Source organism: Pyrus communis, chromosome 5, assembly GCF_041283825.1.
Source record: "Pyrus communis isolate YQ-2024b chromosome 5, ASM4128382v1, whole genome shotgun sequence".
Taxonomy (NCBI): domain Eukaryota; kingdom Viridiplantae; phylum Streptophyta; class Magnoliopsida; order Rosales; family Rosaceae; genus Pyrus; species Pyrus communis.
The window spans coordinates 26,624,408-26,637,669 of record NC_142569.1 but is presented as its reverse complement, the minus strand read 5'-3'; the positions used below and the strand labels follow the sequence as shown (position 1 = coordinate 26,637,669).

At 38.3% G+C, this 13,262-nt stretch overlaps 1 pseudogene; it reads left to right on the top strand.

Moving 5' to 3' along the window:
• The first annotated feature begins 8,101 nt into the window (after positions 1-8,101).
• On the top strand, positions 8,102-10,891 carry LOC148697037 (uncharacterized; annotated as a pseudogene).
• Positions 10,892-13,262: the final 2,371 nt, after the last annotated feature.

The following is a 13,262-nucleotide window of genomic DNA, read 5'->3' as shown; positions in this document are numbered from 1 at the left end:
TTATAAGAAGGAAATACTGTCTACCTCTTTTTGTTTAACTTTTTGATCCTTTCTTTTGTTAAGCATCTAAAAAACCCTCAATATATTAATATCGTTCTAAATTGGGTTTTTATTACAAATAGTTCTTAAAAATGACCCATTATATTAAGATTGTCTCTAAAATTGAAAGTTGATCAATGTTGTCCCTGAATATAAGTGCTGCAACTCAATGTGGTTTTTTCATTAGAGTTCTGTCAAATAATCTGCTAGCGCACTGTATGAACTTACAAATCCAATTAAAAAGCGCTATGTGGATTATGTTTTATTTGTGAGATAGAAATGAGTTTTTTTTTTTTTTTTTTTTGAACAGACGATATTATCCACAATAAAAAAGAGGGGATTGATTTAACTTCACAATAGGCTAGCAATAATTTGGTTCTAAATTCAACTTTGGCGAAAATCGAACCTATGACTTCTCACTTACAAGTAAAGAAAATTACCACTAGACTGTAATACTAAACGGCAAGCCACAACCACCCTTTAGGCCACCGTTCCCATCCCTCCCCAGCCACCCCGACCCACTCAAAGCTGCCAAAGTCCACCACAACGGACGACTTCTCTCTCCCTCTTTCACGCCTCCCTGATCAAATCTCCCCTCTGCGCCCAACCATCTTCCCTAACCCAGCGCCCCACCTTCTTCCACGACGCCTCACTAGCAATTTCCAGTTTTGATTTTTCAAGATTTTTTTTTTTTTTTGGTTGTTGTTGTGACATCCCCAATAATTCCATAGCTATATAAATACCATAATTTCTGTAATCTTCATTATCTATGCATAATGTAGTCTGATAAGTCAGAAAGCCCAAAATCAATAAGATTCATAAGTCAACAGGATTCATAACAAAATGAGAGTAAAATTTTAACCACAAGCTGGCATGACCCCCTTGTTCAATTGCATTGACAATGGTCAAAACCGGGAGAAGATGAGACCAAGTACGAGGGAAAATCGGTTCGATTACGATCCAAGCGATCAAAAGTAGTGGAAAGAACCAAAGAGTCGAGAGATCCCAAGGGCCAAAACGACAAAAGATTTATTTATTTCTTTCTATTTACTCAATTTATAGTTTTCAGATTTTTGAATCTTTTTGAAAAATAATAACTTTATATAATCCAAGGGTCAGAATTTAATCAGGTAAAGTGGTCCAAACATGTGCCACATCAACACACAAACAAATTATTTGACGAAATTCTACCAGAAGGACCACTAATTTGTGGCACTCATATTCGGGGATGACGTTGATCAAATTTTAATTTCAGGGACCATTTTGATAGGGTGGGTCAATTTCAAAGACCATTTATGATAAAAACCTTTCTAATAACATCAACTTTTTAAAAGTTTTTATCACAACTAATCTCTGAAATTGACCCCTACCATCAAGATTGTTCCTGAAAATAAAAATAAAGTATTATAGCCTCTGACTATTGGTGTTGCAAATCAATATGGTAATTTCGTTTGAATTTTGTCAAAATTTCAGTTAGTGTGCTGATGTGGCACATATTTGAATCCACAAGTATTGCCATATGGATAAATTATTAACAACTGTGTAAAAATTTAATTTAAGATCATTTAAAACTAAACTCAAAGTGATTAAATGAAAAAAAAAAATTAAAAGTTGTTCAACAAGAAAAAAAGGCTGCATCTACATTCACGATGAGGAAGACTCAATTCATGCCAAGGAGAGAAAGCCAAGGGCATGCTAAAGGTAGAAGGAGATCATCTGCAATGACCGAGCCAAGGACATCACCCAAGCTTGCTTGTCTCAAAACTTCTTCGTTCTTTGGTTATCTCGCTGTCTCAAAATTGGGATCGAGGGTTGCGATGGGGGACTGGTGGTTGTGCCTGGCTTGGTGTCGGTCGGAGGTTGGGATAAGTTGGCGGTTAGGTTGAAGGGAAGCTGGTTAAGGTGGGTTGGTGCGGTTAGGGTGAGGAGGGGAGGGGTCCATGATTTGACGGTGAGGAGGAAGGATTGACAACAATGACGTTAGGGGTGGGGTATGGGTGGGGGAAAATGTGGCTTGGGGTGGGAGAGATGGCAAAATAATTGGCAAATTAAGAAACCCAGGTCCTGATGGTGGTATGTGCAGAAAAGGGTAATCGTGGTCGCGGTGTTTGAAGAAGAAGATGAAGATTGCAGATGATCTCCCCCTAGCCTGCCCTTGGCACGAATTGTCTTCCTCCATCATGAAATGCAACTTTTAATATTTTTTGTTGAATAGATTTTAATTTTTTTAATTTATTCATGTGGAATTGTTTAAAGACTAGTGGGTCGACCTATGTGTACATCGAACATACTAACAGAAATTTTGATAGAATTGCAACAAAATTATCATATTGATTTACGACACCTATACTTAGGGACTACATTGATTAATTTTCATTTTCAGGGATCATTTTGATGGTACAAGTCAATTTTAGGGACTACTTGTCATAAAAACCCTAAGTAAATAAATGAAACCACCTTAAAAATGGTGTGTGTGTGTGTAAGTGTTGTGGGCCTAATTTATTGAATCATATAAAGGACATAGAGAAAGGGGGTGCGGCAATAGTAGAGAGAAAGAAAGAGATGTGTAATTGTGCGCTGTGTTCTATTCCACCCCATTGTGTCTTTATTTATCGTAGTAGGGAAGGTTAAATCTTAACCCTAATAGGATTACAACTCCAATAGGATAATATCTAACCTTAGGGAATATTCCAAGATATCCTTAGATATACTAGGATTTACACAATCAAATTCCTAATCTAATAGGACTACAACACTCCCCCTTGAGTGTGTAAATACTTAAGCAAATGGCGTATCAGGTCTTTAGAGATGAAGTAAGTACAGTTGATAAAGTCCTCGGCAGGATGAGAGAATGTGAGTCTCAAAACAACTGAAGAATGCATAAATGGTAAAACTCACAAAACCGCGCTATGGTAAAGCCCAAGGTAGGAGAAAAACCCATAGACTAAGGAGAAAAGTGAGAAGTTGCATTAATTCAAAATTATACGTCTTCTGGACACAAGTAGAAGAGCTCACAAGGGTATAACCAGCTAGGATGGGTGCCTGATGTGAAAATTAACTTGACACACAAATTAAACCCTATTGTTGACAATTGTAGTATATATGCAAGTAAGGATTGTTCTAGACTGGGGATTAACTAGGGATGCTAATCAACACAAATAAGACTCAAAAACACTAAACTAGACTTTATAGATTCAAAACTAACTTAAAACACTCAAAACAGCAACAAACAATAAAAAAGACTCAATTCTAGACCTAACAAGTGATTTTGACGAAAATAAAAATTAACTTGACTCAAAAGACTTAAAAGAAAACAGATTTTGACTCAAATAACAAGACTAAATGAAAGGGGGATTGTTTTTGACGAATTTGAAACTTAAAACAGAAACTTTGCATAAAACACTTTGTAAAAACGAATTTGGTGAATTTAAATGGGTGAAAGGCTAGTTAGAGGGTTCTTCTCCACACATGATATTTACATATAAACCAATTTCCAGTTATTATTCCTTTAGACTATAAATGAGAACGCCCCAAGTTAATTGCATCACACAACCAACCATTAGATTTTCCTTATTTCATTGAATTGAATGAATATGCATTACAACCAAATTATCTTTCTCAAGTTCTCTATATGAAACGCATAATAAAGATACATATCAAAAGTCATTAAGTTATTTGAAAATCATAAGCATTGACAAGGCATTCATCACTATGAAACGCATGAGACTCATGCCAAGGATTCACTTAACACGATTGTGACTAGCAACCTCCACTACTTTTAAATATAAGTGAATAACTATTACATGAAACTCCCTTATACTCTAGCATCAAATTCATGCATGCAAATTAAGTGTCAACCCTCAACCACATACATAACCAAGTTTTGATTACTTAGATAAGCAAATCACATTCAAAACTCAAGAAACAATAACTGGATGTAATCAATTCATATAAAACATATAACCATGGCTTCGAATTCACCTCCAACTATAAAGAAATTAGTTCCACATGTTCATCATAATTGAAACCAAATTAACATAAACATTGAACTAAAACTATGGATAGAAAGAACCCAGAAACGCTCCACACTCCAATGGCATGCACGGCACTCCCTTGGATGGTAGATTGCACAAGTCTTCTTCTCCTTCCTTCCTTGTTGCGGCACTAGGGTGATGTGGTGTGAACTATGGTGTTTGATGGCTGAATGTATAAATGAATGAATGAGTGAATGGATGATTTGAATGGTGCGGCAAACACTTATATTTATAGGGCTAGGGAATGTACAATTTTTGAAGGGAAAAGGATTGCACAATCCTAGGAGGAAAGGGTTAATGCTTTCAGAAACCAAGGGGGAAAGGAATAAGGAATACACGGCAGGGATTGGGGTTTCTATAAGGGAATAGGTGCGGCACCTTTGTAGGAACAGATAGAGTGTTATAGAACCATATATTTAGGTGTTCTAATGTGAAATTAAGTCCCCTTTGTAGCTGGAATTAAGGTAGCAAAAGATTAGGATAGGATAAGATAAGGCTGGATAAGATAAGATTGGATAATGTTCCTTATTTCTTGCTCTTTCCTTATCTTCTTTGTCTTTGAACTTGTTTCCCCAGATTTGTAGCATGTTCCTAGCCTCTCTTGACTTCAATTTCGTCCATCCACCTTGCTCCATATGCAAGCTATCCATTCCATGCCCAAATCTGCTCCAATATGCACTTTTTTGCCAACTTTACCATTAGGACCTACAAACACACGAAAATAGCTTAAAACACTATAATAAGTAGTAATTAGCTCACTAAATGCAAGGAAACAACATAGCTAAGTAGCATAAATATGCTCCTATCAGTGCCTCATCAAAACCTAGTTAGGTAGCAAAAACCCAGTGGGAAAAATGCTCCTTATCGTAGGGAAAAATAGTACATTAAGATCAAGTAAGTATACTTCTGGATACTCCCCTGAGTTCGACAGAACTTCCAAATGAGAACTACAAGCATTGCATATGAATAGCTAGGCATACCAATTCCTCGAACAAGCTTCTAGAAGGTTGACCTCGACAGTGATGTCGTGTAAAGGTCGGCAAGGTTGTCTGGGATTGGCTTGCATGACTTCAATCTTCTGATGCTTTGCTGATGTAGATGTAGACTTAATATGTCTTGGTGTGGACTTTGTTGATGTATCATGTCTTGGTCGAGTTGATACATGTGGCATAATCTTCATAGATCGTCTTTAGGACTCAACAATGGATGAAAACAGCAAGTACTTCGAATACACTCAACAAGAACTCCTAACCATGTCTCACATGTGGGGTAGTGAAGTGAGGTGCGTCATGGAACATTTCGAAGATTTTGCAACCAAGGTCATATCGTGGACCTCCAAGATATTGCGATATCCATAATGGTAAAGACATAACCATTCTGGGATTTGCCTTGTGCGGGTTTGATAAGTGACCAGCATCAGCATAACAATAAGGCAAGCATCATTATGAGGATCAAGGGTGTTAGATCTGCTCGGGATGCATTGGGATTAGCCCAAATCCGTAGTACCTTTTAGGGTAGTGGAAAAACGTCTTGAATACCAATTCAGTGGTTGCATGTAAGATCGGTGCTGCATCTTTACTAGTAGATCAACAACGAAGGAGATGTCCTATCTAACACAATAAGCTAAGTACAACAAAGCACAAAGTTGAACTTTGATAAGAGCATATTTAGGCGACTTACTTAGCTTGTTTTCGTGCATTTATATTGTTAATTCATAGTTGTTTTAGTAGTTTAAGCCATTTGCGTGTGTTTTTAGGTTCATATGGCTAAGGAAGCAAAAAGATGCATTTTGGAGCATTTTGGAGCAAAATTGGACTTGGAATGAATAGCATATGCTTGGAGCAAAAGGAATGGACGAAATTGAAGACCTAAAGATCTTATGTTTGAGCAATATCAAGGACTCCTACCTATTCTAGGTCACAAAACAATGTCCCTTGCAACATTAAAGCCCTTGCCGTGTGTCCCTTGGTGTTTCCCTTCCTTGCCGTGCAAGGAAGGACTTTGTTTCCTGTTTTAAATCACTTAAACACCTTCCTTTTTCATATCAAGCTCAGCCATAACTCACATACCCTTTTATATTCCAAAGTTCTTGCCTAATTTCAGAAATAAATAACATCCCCCCTCCACACAACCTGCCTTCATTCACAGTTTCAGCAACTTCCCTTGTTTGCCGTGGCTTCCCCTTCCACTTTCCAGCCTTCCCACTTCATCATTGCAGCCACATTCTTCCATTCCCACTTCAATCATTCACCCTAATTGGCAGCCACATGCTTTCCCATTTCAATATCATTCTTTCAAAATCATTGCAGCCACATTCTCCCTTCATTGTCGTGCATTTCATATCCCATTTCCAGCTTTCCCCCTTGCAATTCCACATGCATTCCCTCTTTAATCATTCCCTCCTAGTTGTCATATTCCCTCTTTTAATCATTCATCCACCTATAAATAAACATCCATTGCAGCCACAAGGGGGGAGGGATTCATTCATACACAAATAAACACCAAAGGAATTCCATTTGAGCCGCAAGCACCAATCCATTCCAGCACCAATTCCAGCAACAATCCCATCCTTGCCGTGCCTTCACTCCACCATTCTAGAAATTCATACACACTTCACACCATCACACAACCATTCCTCCATACAAATACCACCCCAAAACCCATCCTTAGACCTTGTGCTGCAACAAAGAGGAAGAGAAGAGGGCCTAAACGTTCATACAATTCAAGTTTGAGTTGTTGGAATGTTTAGGTGTTTCTTTTCCTTTGATTTCAATGTTTAATTTCAATTCTCTTTGTCTTGTACGTATGAGGAACTAAACCCCCCCTTGGCTGGGGGGGGATTCGAAATACATGTTTATGCTTGCGATATGATTTGATTACTTCTAATTGCGTTTCATAAGTTGTGAATTCAATTTACTTATCTATGTGAATTACACTTATTTATGTATGTTTATTGAGAGTGCACGCTTAATTTTCATGCATGAATATGACGCTAGAATATAAGTGAGTTTCACCTAATAGTTATGAATTCACAAGTAGTAAAGGTTGATGATCTCAATCGCATTAAGTAAATTCTTGGCATAAGTTTCATGCAATCATAGTAACAAGTGCTTCGTCAATGCTTATGGTTTTCATAGAACTTAATGATTCTTGCTTGTATCTCTATTATGCAATCATGTAGGGGACTTGTGGGGAATGTTTTGGGTTGTCGTATGCAATCATCCAATTCAATAACGTTAGGAAAATCTGAGGGTTAATTAGTGCAATTCACGGTTAATCTGGGGCGTTGAGAATTCATGGTTTATTGAAAAGCAATTGGAAATCGTTTTATATGCAAGTATAACATGTATGGAGATGAACCCCTTAGCTAGCTTCCCATCCATTCAATTCTATCACATTTTGTCTTAAAATCATTCATATTTACATTCTGCCTTTAAATTACAATCTGCCCATTTAGTTAAATTCGTCCAAACACAATCCCCCCATATTTTGTTGAGTCTTAGTCATTCAAATCTGTTTTATTTTGTGTCTTTAAGCATTTGGAGTCATAAACACTTTCAAATTCGTCCAAATCAAGTTCTAGTTTCTGTTTGAGTCAATTTGATTGTTTTAGGCAGTTTGAGTGTTTCAAATCTGTTTTGAGTCATAGTAGTCTTATTAAGAGTATTTAAGTTTAGTTTTTGTGTTTTTAAGTCATTTTTTATTAGATTAGCACCCCTAGTTAATCCCCGGTTAGAATGATCCCTACTTACATCATTACTACAATTGTCACAAATAGGGTTTAATTTGTGTGCGTATAATTCCCGCATCAAATTTTGGCGTCGTTGCCGGGGATTAGCAAAGTTGCTAATCCCTTGTTCTTGAGTCTTGTTTAAATTGTTTAGTTCTGTTTTGTTTTAATTTTTTGTTTTGCACCGTGTGTGTGTGTTTTGTTTTTGTGCCGTGTGTGGCACCTTATTTCCTTACTTGTGCCGAGTCTATTAGATTGGTTACTTATCTTGTTTGCTCTTGTGTGTAGATACTAGTTTATGACCCGTAGCTGACAACCTGTTCGTGAGCATATCTCCGACTTTGACGGCGATTTCGAGAGGACTTTGAGAAGGAACAAGAAATTGCAAGAGTCTAATCCTCCTAGTCCCGAACCTGAATTAGAAGAGCAAGAAGTTAAAGTTGAGGTTGAAGAGGAGGCCACGGATTGGGTTAAAGAGGAAGTACCAACCATGGCAGTGGACAATCGAACCATCAAAGAGCTTTCTGCCTCGGGTTTGGCCAATGTAGCACCTCTTTGCATCCAATACCCTAGGGCAGCCCCTGAGAAGACCGATGAATTTGAGTTGAAGTCCAGCTTGCTACATCATATACCCAAGTTCCATGGGTTATCAATGGAGGACCCCAATAAGCATTTAAAGGAGTTCGAAGTCGTATGCTCAAATATGACACCGGTGAACGTGGACAGCAACATATTGAAGATGAAGGCTTTTCCTTTTTCTTTGTTAGAGAAGGCCAAGGATTGGTTGTATGAGTTGGCTCCCGGAACTGTCACATCATGGGAGAGTATGAAGCGAGCCTTCTTGGAGAAGTTCTTTCCGACATCACGAGTCATTCTTCTTCGCAAGAAGATTAGTGGAATTCAGCAAAGCCAAGGTGAATCTTTTCCAACTTATTATGAACGTTTTAAAACTCTTGTTGCTTCATGTCCACAGCACCAAATAAAGGAGGAGCTACTTCTTCAATATTTTTACGAAGGTCTTCTACCACTTGAACGGCAAATGTTGGATGCATCCGCGGGAGGAGCTCTAGTGGACAAGACACCCAGGGATGCCAAAACTCTCATTGCTAATCGAGCACTCAATGCACAACAATAAGGTGTTGGGCAGAGAGACACCCCACGGCCACATCATGTAAATGAGGTAAGTTCTATTTCTGAGTTACAATCCCAAATGGCTAACCTTACGTCTATGTTGTCGCAGTTTGTTGAAGGCCCCAAAGCGCAAGGAGCTACAATTTGTGGTGTATGCTCCATTCAAGGACACTAATTTGATCAATGCCCTCAATTAATTGAGAACGGAGGGTGGGAATCTGCCAATGTCGTGGGCTTTGGGAATCAGAACCAACCAAGGGGTGATCCTTTCTCCAACACGTACAATCAGGGATGGCGTGACCACCCCAATTTCAAATGGAGAGATGCACCACAATATGCCCAACAAAGTGGATTCCGACAACCCCCGGGTTTCTTTCCAAGGCCAATGGCACCACAACCACCTCCTCAAGCACAATCATCCCAAACCAACTCAGGTACGTCTATGAATGACGATAAAACATATCAGTTACTAACCATAATGGTGCAGGGAATGCAGAACCAAGCAAAGGAGGTTAATGAGCTAAAGAAGCAAATGGGACAAATGGCCGAATTTTTGGGACAATTCTGTGAAAATGGTAAGTTACCAAGCACTACGGTGGTCAATCCCAAGGGTAGTTTCGAAACCGCCAATGTAATCACCTTAAGAAGTGGCAAGGAAGTTGGAACCACCTCACAACCACCAAAATCAAGCCAAGAAGAGGATGAAAGGTTGCTGAAAGAGGAAGAGAGCAAGGGCAAAGCCACGGCAAGGGTGGAGCAACCCTTGCCACAACCACTTCAAGCTCCTAGGCCGTCCAACAAATGTAAGGTAGGTCCAAACTCAATTGTTTCTAACGTGATTCCACCAAATGTGCCCTTTCCTAGCAGGTTTATGCAAGCCAAGATAGAGGAGGATGAAAAAGACATCCTGGAGACGTTTAGGAAGGTGCATGTCAATATCCCGCTCCTTGATGCAATAAAGCAAATTCCGAAGTATGCGAAGTTTTTGAAAAAGATTTGTACAACAAGGAAACGGATTCGGGAAAAAGAGGTGGTACATGTAAGTGAGAATGTCTCTGCCATATTGCAAAGAAAGCTGCCACCTAAATGCAAAGATCTAGGTAGTTTCACCATCCCTTGTGTAATTGGTAATAAAAGGTTCGAACATGCTATGCTAGATTTAGGTGCATCAATTAATGTCATACCATACTCTGTTTATGCATCTATGAATCTAGGAGAGCTTAAAAATGATGGTGTCATTATTCAATTAGCTGATCGATCTAATGCATACCCGAGAGGAGTTTTGGAAGATGTTTTGGTGCAGGTGGACCACTTGATTTTTCCTGCAGATTTCTATGTGCTTGACATGGAGGATTCAACCCACTCTCCACCATCGCCACTCTTACTTGGACGACCGTTCATGAAAACAGCCCACACCAAGATTGACGTGGCCAAAGGAGCCTTAACTATAGAGTTTGGTGGTGATATGATTAATTTTAAAGTTTCTGAATCTATTAAGAATACTAATGATGTTCATTCTTGTTTTGTCATAGATGTGCTTAAGGACATAAGGCCGAAAGGATCCGCACAAATCAAGAAGGATGCATCTAGAATCACCATCGAGGAAGGAATTGGATTGGAGCACAACGAGCATGCCACTACCCTAAAAACATCCAATATGGCCGTGCCTTATGCTAAAATTGGCAAGAGGGTGGCTGCCCTTGGGGCATTGCCACAACATCCTAGTAAGTCTCCAATCCCAATTCTGATTCCCATTTCAACTAATAGGTTGTTACCTTCTTTGGTGCAGGTACCCAATCAATTTCAAGGTGGTGGGATCAGTTACAGGGAATTTAGGAATCCAAACGCCAGAATCAGGGAGGATCACTATCCCCTCCCATTCATTGAGCCGTACTACGAGAACTTTGTTGAGCATGTCGTGGAGGACATACCCCTCCATGCCGTGGGCCTTAAGTAAGGAATGAGCACACCATCGTCCGGCTGCAAGACGATAAAGAAAGCGCTACTTAGGAGGCAACCCAATACACTGAATAAAATAAAGCTGTCCATTGATCTCCGGGATATGTTCACGAATCGGATGAGAACTCCGAGTCATGAACTAGTACCTAAAACAAGAAACAAAACAAGATTAAGAATCTAGAATAAAAACAAACGAAAATAAAACAATCCAAGGGATTAGCAAATTTTCTAATCCCCGGCAACGGCGCCAAAATTTGATGCGTGATTTATACGCACACAAATTAAACCCTCTTTTCGTCAAATTGTAGTATATGTATAAGTAGGGATCGTTCTGGACCGGGGATTAGGAGGGATTGCAAATCACTTGGAAACTGACTCAAAAACGTAAAAACACAAAATAAATGTATTTCTAACTAATCTAACACTTTAAAATAAATGGGGGATTGGTTTTGGATGAATTTAAACTAAAACAGAAACTTGGAAACAGATTATAAAAACGAAATTGATAAAATAGAATGATGAAAAACTAGTTAGAGGGTTCCTTATCCACACATGAACATAAGCATATAATTTGACTCCCAGTTATGACTTCAACAAACGATGAATGACAATGCTCCAAGTTAATTAGGTCCGCTTAAATTAACCTTCAGATTTCCCTAGATTCATTGGATTGAATGGGATACGCATTACAACCAAATTATTCCTAATCAAAGTCTCTCACATGGAATACGCATGATAGAGACATTCAACAAAGATCATTAAGTTCAACGGAAATCATAAACATCGACTAGGCATTCATAACTATGGGATACGCATGTTAATCCAGCCTAGGGTTTACTAAACACAATCGTGACTAGCGATTTTTACTACTCATGAATATAAGTTCATAACGATTAGGTGAAATTCCCTTATATCCTAGCATCAAGTTTTAGGCATGCAAATTAAGTGTCGACCCTCAACCCACATACATAAACAAGTTCTTAATCAAAACAGGAAAGTAACCCACATCTAAAGTTCATGAATTCATAACTGGAGTAAATCAAATCATAACCAACATATGTCCATGGCTTCAAATTCGCCTCTAACTAAAAAGAAATTAGTTTCACATGTTTAACATAATTGAATAACAAGTTAAATTAAACATGAAAACAGAAACAAGAAAAGAAAGAACAAATGGATGGAATTGGATGGAAAGTTAGCTACGGGGTTCATCTCCACATATGTTATACTTGCATAATAAAACGATTTCCAATTGCATTTCAACAAATCATTAATTCTCAACGCCCCGGGTCAATTAGGTCCGCTTAAATTAACCGTCAAGTTTTCCTTAAGTTAATGAATTGGATGGGTTAGCGCAACGCAATTCACAACATTCTCCAAAAGTCCTTTACGTGAAAAGCACAATAAAGATACAATCAAAGATCATTAAGCATCATGAAAACTATAAGTGTTGACGAGGCATTCGTTACTATGGAATACGCATGAAACTCGTGCCAAGAATTCATTTAACGCGATTGTTTATAAGCAACCTCCACTACTTGTGAATATAAGTTCATAACGATTAGGTGAAATTCACTTATATTCTAGCGTCATATTCATGCATGAAAATTAAGCGCGCATTCTTAATAAACATTCATAAATAAGTTATCAATCAAACGGTTAAACAAATTGAACCACAACTTATGAAACGCAATTAGAATTAATCAAATCAAAATGCAAGCATAAACATATATTTCGAATCACCCCCTAGCTAAAGGGGGTTTAGTTTATTATAACTTTGAAATCAAAGAAATACCTAAACATTCCAACAACTCAAACTTGAATTGTATGAACGTTTAGGCACTCTTCTCTTCCATTCCTCATACGTACAAACAAAGAGAATTGAATTTAAACATTGAAATCAAAGAAACACCTAAACATTCCAACAACTCAAACTTGAATTGTATGAACGTTTAGGCCCTCTTCTCTTCCTCTTTATTGTAGCATAAGGTCTAAGGATAGTTGGTTTGGGGGAATGGAAGTGTGGAATGGAGTGAGGAGTGATGGAAATGGAAAGATGGTGTTTGGATTCTAAGGGAACTCACGGCAACAAGGGGGGGTTTGGATGTGTTTGTGGTATGTACAATGGAATGGATGTGTTGTGTGTGGAATTGTATGAAAATGAGATGTGAATGAATGAATGAATGCAAGGGTATTTATAGGAGTAGTGGAGGGAACATATGGCTATGTCATTTGTAGGTGAAGTAGGTGGATGTTGTAGGTGAAGTAGGTGGATGATATGTTAAGTGATAAGTGATAAGTGATATGATATGTGGTTATGATATGATAAGTGGTTAAGTGGTGATGATAAGTGATAAGTGATTAAGTGA